This window comes from Giraffa tippelskirchi, chromosome 4 (assembly GCF_054371585.1).
Source record: "Giraffa tippelskirchi isolate mGirTip1 chromosome 4, T2T-mGirTip1v1.2.pri, whole genome shotgun sequence".
Lineage (NCBI taxonomy): Eukaryota > Metazoa > Chordata > Mammalia > Artiodactyla > Giraffidae > Giraffa > Giraffa tippelskirchi.
In genome coordinates this window covers 196,628,327-196,634,326 of record NC_137278.1, presented here as the reverse complement: position 1 = coordinate 196,634,326, position 6,000 = coordinate 196,628,327, and positions in this window count along the sequence as shown.

Here is a 6,000-nt window from a genome sequence, read left to right as displayed (position 1 = left end):
TTCCATTGCCCAGAGTCAATCCCTGTTCAGGGAACTAGGTCCTATATGCCGCAGCTAAGGCCCAGCATAGCTAACTAAATAAATTAACAAATATTAAAAAAAAAAAAAAGTAAAAGGATGGGAAAAGAAGTACCATGCAAATACTAATCAAAAGAAAGATGAGGTGGCTGTAGTAATATCAGACAAATTAACTTTAGAGCAAAGAAAATTACCAGGGATGAAGAACACTGAAGAACAATGATAAAAAGTTGTTTTCCAAGGAGACATAATTCTAAATGTCTCTGTGTCTAACTATGGAGCTTCAAAATACACGAAGCAGAAACTGATACATATCAAGGAGAAAATGGACAAGCCCACAGTTACAGCAAAAAAAAAAAGTCAAAACTGCTCTCCCAGTAATCAACAGAACAAGTAAACAGAAAATCAGTGAATATATATATAGCTGTATATGGCAACCCACTCCAGTACACTTGCCTGGGAAATCCCATAGATGGAGGAGCCTGGTAGGCTACAGTCCATGGGTTTGCAAAGAGTCAGACACAACTGAGCAACTTCACTTCATAGAACTGAATGATGCCATCAAACACCAGGAACTAATTAAAATTTCTAGAACACTCCCACAAGACAGTAGAATACACTTCTTTTTTCTCCAAGTGCACACAGAACATTTACCAAGATAGACTATATCCTGGGTCATAAAATTAACAAATTTAAAAGGTCATACAAAGTATATTTTCTGAGCATAATATAATTAAAACTAGAAATCAGTAACAGAAAGATAAAAAGGAAGTTGCCAAACACTTGGAAATTAAACAACACACTTCTAAACCCAGAGTCCAAAAGTGTAGTCTCAAAAGAAATTAGGAAATATTGTGAACTTAACAAAAAGGAAGATATAAAACATTAAAAATATATGTAATCATTAAAGCAGTGATTATAGGAAAAATTAGTGTATCAAATGCTTGTGTTAGAAAGGCCTAAAGTCAACAATCTGTATTTCTCTACCTTGAGAAGGTACATAAAGATGAGCAAAGGCAAGTAGGAGGAAAACCCAAGAGCAGAACATAATGAATATGAAAACCAAAAAAAAAAAAAATCAATGAAACAAACATTGATTCTTTGAAATGATCAATAAAATTGATAAACCTCTAGCCATATGGAACAAAAAGAAAAAAAAAGAGAAAGTACAGATAACCAATATCAGGAATAAAAGGAGATATCACTGCAAACCCCACAAAGATTAAAGGTTAGTAAAGGAATGCTACAAATAATTCTACACACAAATCCAATAGCTTTGATGAACCAGACCAACTCTGAAAGTCACAAGTTACCAAAACACAACCAAGAAGAGAGATGTAAATACAAATGTACAACCAGAAAACTTTCAGAAAATAGCAGAAGAAAATCTTAGTCACATAGCAAGAGTTCAGCAAAGTGTTTCTGGATATGACACCAAAATCATGATGCATAAAAGAAAAAAAAAAGTGAGAAGTTGGACTTCATCAAAATTTAGAATTTTGCTTTGAAAAAGACAACACCAAAAAGAGGAAAAAACAAACTACAGAATGGGAGAAATTACTTGTAAATCCCTATCTAACAAAAGACTTCTAACCAGAATACATAGGAAAGCTTGAAACTCAACAGTAAGAAAATAGCCCAGGTTTGAAAAAAGAGCTGAAAGCCTTAGACACTTTATCAAAGAGGCTATAATGATGACAAACAAGCACACGAAAGGATGTTCAACACTATTAATCACCAGGGAAATACAAATTAAAACCATGGGGAGATGTTTATAAACATTTCACTGTGCATGAAAGAATACCCACACACCTAATAGAAAGGGCAAAATAAAATAGAAACTGACAATACCAACTACTGGCAAGGATACAAAGCAACTGGAACTCTTCTTACATGGCTGGTGGGATTGCAAAATGGTCCAGCCACTCTGGGAAACAGTTTGGCATTTTCTCACAAAGTTAAATACACACTTCCATATGACCTAGAAATCCCATGCCATTTGACTCCTAAAGAAACTAAAACATGTTCACACACGTGTACATGATTTTTTATGGCAGTTCTATTCATAATTGCCAAAAACTGGAAACAACTGGAATGTTCTTTGACAGATGAATGGATGAACAAACTATAAACACACAGTGAAACAGTACTTGGCAGTAGGGAGGAGTGAACTGTTAATACACACAACAGCATGAGTGCATCTAAAAGGCTTTATGCTGAGTATAAGAGTCACTCTGTAAAGGTTACATAGCATAGCAACACCTTTATTGCTGGTTTGGTTCCGGAGTGAGTCAGATGAATTTTTTGGTTTCCCAGTGCACATAAAAATTATGTTTTCACCATACTATAGTCTATTATATGTGCACTGGCATTATGTCTAAAAATTAATTAATTTAAAGGTGCTTTATTTTAAAATGTTTCATGCCTTAATTTAGAAATGCTTCATCCTTAATTTAAAATGCTTCATCGCTAAAAAATGCTAGCCATCATGAGGGCCTCCAGCAAGTCATAATCTTTTTGCAACAGTAACATCAAAGATCACTGAGCGGGGTGTTCCCAGGCGGTCCAGTGGTTAAAACTTCGCCTCCCAATGCAGGGGATGTGAGTTTGATCCCTGGTCAGGGAACTAAGATCCCACATGACTCTTGGCCAAAAAACCAAAACATAAAGAAAAAATAGTGTTGTAACAAGTTCAATAAAGACTTAAAAAAGCTCACTGGCCACCTTTGCAAGATCACCTTTGCAAGTATAATGATAATGAGAAAGTTTGAATGTTGCCAGAATTACCTTCTCCGGTGGCTCAGCAGTAAAGAATCCACCTGCAATGCAGGAACCAGAGGGGACATGTGTTCCATCCCTGGGTCAGGAAGATCCCTTGGAGGAGGCCATGGCAATCCACTCCAGTATTCTTGCCTAGAGAATTCTATGGACAGAGACACCTGGCAGGCTACAGTCCATAGAGTTGCAAAGAGGTGGCACACTGAAGCAACTTAGCACGGCATAGAGACATGCAGTGAGCAAAATCTGTTGGAAAAAATGGTACCATGGCCTTGCTCAGTGCTGGGCTTCCACAAATGTTCAATTTGTTAAGAAAAAAAAAAAAAACACAAAAGAGCAGAATCTGTGAAGTAAATAAAGCAAAGCACAACAAAACAACGTATGCCTGTGTATCATTTCATTATATGACATTCCGGAAATGGCACATTTGTACCAATGATGAACACATCAGTGATTGCCAAGGGTTAGGATTGGGGGAAGGGAGTGGCCACAAAGGAGCAGCCGAAGAGGTTTTGGGGGTGACGAAACTCTTTTTTAGAAATATCGATGTATGTATGTATTTGATTGTACCAGGTCTTAGTTGCAGCCTGTGGGATCTTTGAACTCTTAGTTGCGGCCTGTGGGATCTATTTCTCTGACCAGGGATTGAACCCAGGTCCCCAGCACTGGAAGCTTGGAGTCTTAACCACTGGACCACCAGGAAGTCCTGTGAGGGAATATTTTGATCCTGATAGTGGTGGTGCTTCCACAAGTCTGCACGGGTTCAAACTCATAGAACCCATGCACAGAAATTTTATTGTATGTTAAAAAATATTGAAAAAAAACCACACAAATAAACCAGACCTACTGGGCCACTGGCATCCATCATTTTAAACACTATGCATGATTTGAGTAAATGTTATAAATTTGAAATAAAAAAAAAAAAACATCAAGGAACGTTCTATTTAAAGGACTCCCGTGGGAAATCATGCTGCACAGCACATTAGTATGGTTTGTGTCTGTCTGGACTTTGAGTCCTGGCTCTTCAGTTCTGCTAGGTAGCTGTATGGGGTTCAACAAGTCACCTGTTACTTAAGCAGTGAAGCAGGAGCAGGGGTTTGGAGGGCATCTATAATTGTTGCTAGGCTGCACTGGAATCCTCTTCAACCTTGAGATTCTGCTTTAGTGGGTCTGGGGTGGTGGTTCTGATCAGCTGCCACTTTGGGGAACATCCAGAGAAGGTGATCTCAAAGGTCTCTTTCAACTCTACAACTGTTACTTATATCATATACTGGCTTTGCTTGGAATTAAGGTCTATCTGTGCCAACTTCCCTGTGAATTGGGAATTGCCCCCACTCCGAATCTAGGCTATCTAAGTTCAGCTATGGTTTTCTTAGACTCTAGTTTTGTTTTCTTTGTTCTTTCTTTTTAAAAGATAAGACTTTTAAAATAATGTTATAGGGCTTCCCAGATGGCGCTAGTGTAAAGAAACTGCTTGCCAATGCAGGAGACGAAAGAGACACAGGTTCGATACCTGGGTTTGGAAGATGTCCTGGAGGAGGGCACGGCAACCCATTCCAGTATTCTTGCCTGGAGAATCCCATGGACGGAGGAGCCTGGCAGGCTACAGTCCATGGTGTTTCAAAGAGTCGGACACAACTGAAGTGACTTAGCACACATTGATTTATTTTTGCCTGTGTTGGGTCATAGTCGCTGTGAGGGCCTTTTTTCTCTAGATGGGGTGATCAGGGGCTACTCTCCAGTTGCAGTGTGGAGGCTTCTCATCCCAGTGGCTTCTCTTGTTGTGGAACAAGGGCTCTAGGACGCTTGGGCTTCAGTAGTTGCGGTTTCCGGGCTCTAGAGTGCAGGCTCAGTAGTTGTGGTGCACGGGCTTACTTGATCTGCAGCATGTGTGATCTTCCAGGACTAGGGATCGAGCGTGTGTCCTGCATTGTCAGGTGGGTGCTCTACCACTGAGCCACCAGGGAAGCCCTAGCTCTGTTTTCTTTCATCAAACCATTTCCCACCTCAGTGTCACCTTGACCTTTCCCCCGGTATTTCTGCTCCTTCTTTTAGAGACTCAACCCCACTCCATGGCCCTTTCTCACACCTGTTTCTCTCCCATCCCCCAGCTTCCTGTGTCCAGATGTCCTAGCCTCAGACCTTCAGACACTTGATTGGTCTCCATCTGGAGAAAACTGACATCTCGGGGATAATTGTTCAGACCCTGCACGCTATCCAGGTGGCAGGTAACAGAGCAGATGAGAAGAACGGGCTGGATGCTGGGAGAAACCAGTGGTTTAGTGGTGTCTGACTCTGCGACCCCCTGGACTGTAGCCCGCCAGTCTCCTCTGTCGATGGGATTCTCCAGGCAAGAATACTGGAGTGAGTTGCCATTTCCTTCTCCAAGGGATCTTCCTGATCCAGAGACTGAACTCGGGTCTCCTGCACTGCAGACAGATTCTATACCGTCTGAGCCACCAGATGGTGGACCAAAGGTGCAGGACAGGGGCAGGGTCACAGGGGCGAAATCAGGCGTCTATCTCACACGCTGAGTCAAATGCATCCTCTGTCCTCACGCTCCCCACTCTCCTAATTCTGAGCTATGAATCCATGTCCCCACTGCCTACAGGGCCTGGAAATAGGCCCATTTTACAAAGCAGGACACCTACGCTGAGAGGTGAAGACTCTTCCCCCAGGCTTGCTCCTGCCGGTCTGTACTCTTAATTTCACCCCTCTCTCTAATTCGTAGTCTCCCACCAAGTCTCAGACTCTTCCACCCTGTCATTTTCTCAGGTGGGGGAAATCGTCCAAGTGAGTCTGGCCACGTCCTCTGGACACCTGGCAGGTCGAGGCTGGGTCATGGCAACTGAGCCATTTCAAAGAGCTGACCCGGAAATGAAACATCAGCATTCCTCCTGAGGGCTTTCCTGCTCCCTGACCCTCACCCACCGTGGCACACAGGTCAGGAAAGTGCCAGGGGGCTGGTTTTAGGGCATTTCACTCAATTTTGCTAGTGCCTAGTTTCCCACCATGTATCTTAGCTGAAGAATACCATCACAGGCCTTGCAAATATGAGCTGGATTTGCAGGGTGGTCATCACCCAGGAGCTGGGAGCAGGGGTGAAAATTGATTTATTCATGTGTCTGAAGCCAGGACCCAAACAGCAATGCTTGTGAAACCCTGGATGACTCACCTGGATTGAAACCAGGGCAACCCTTGGCC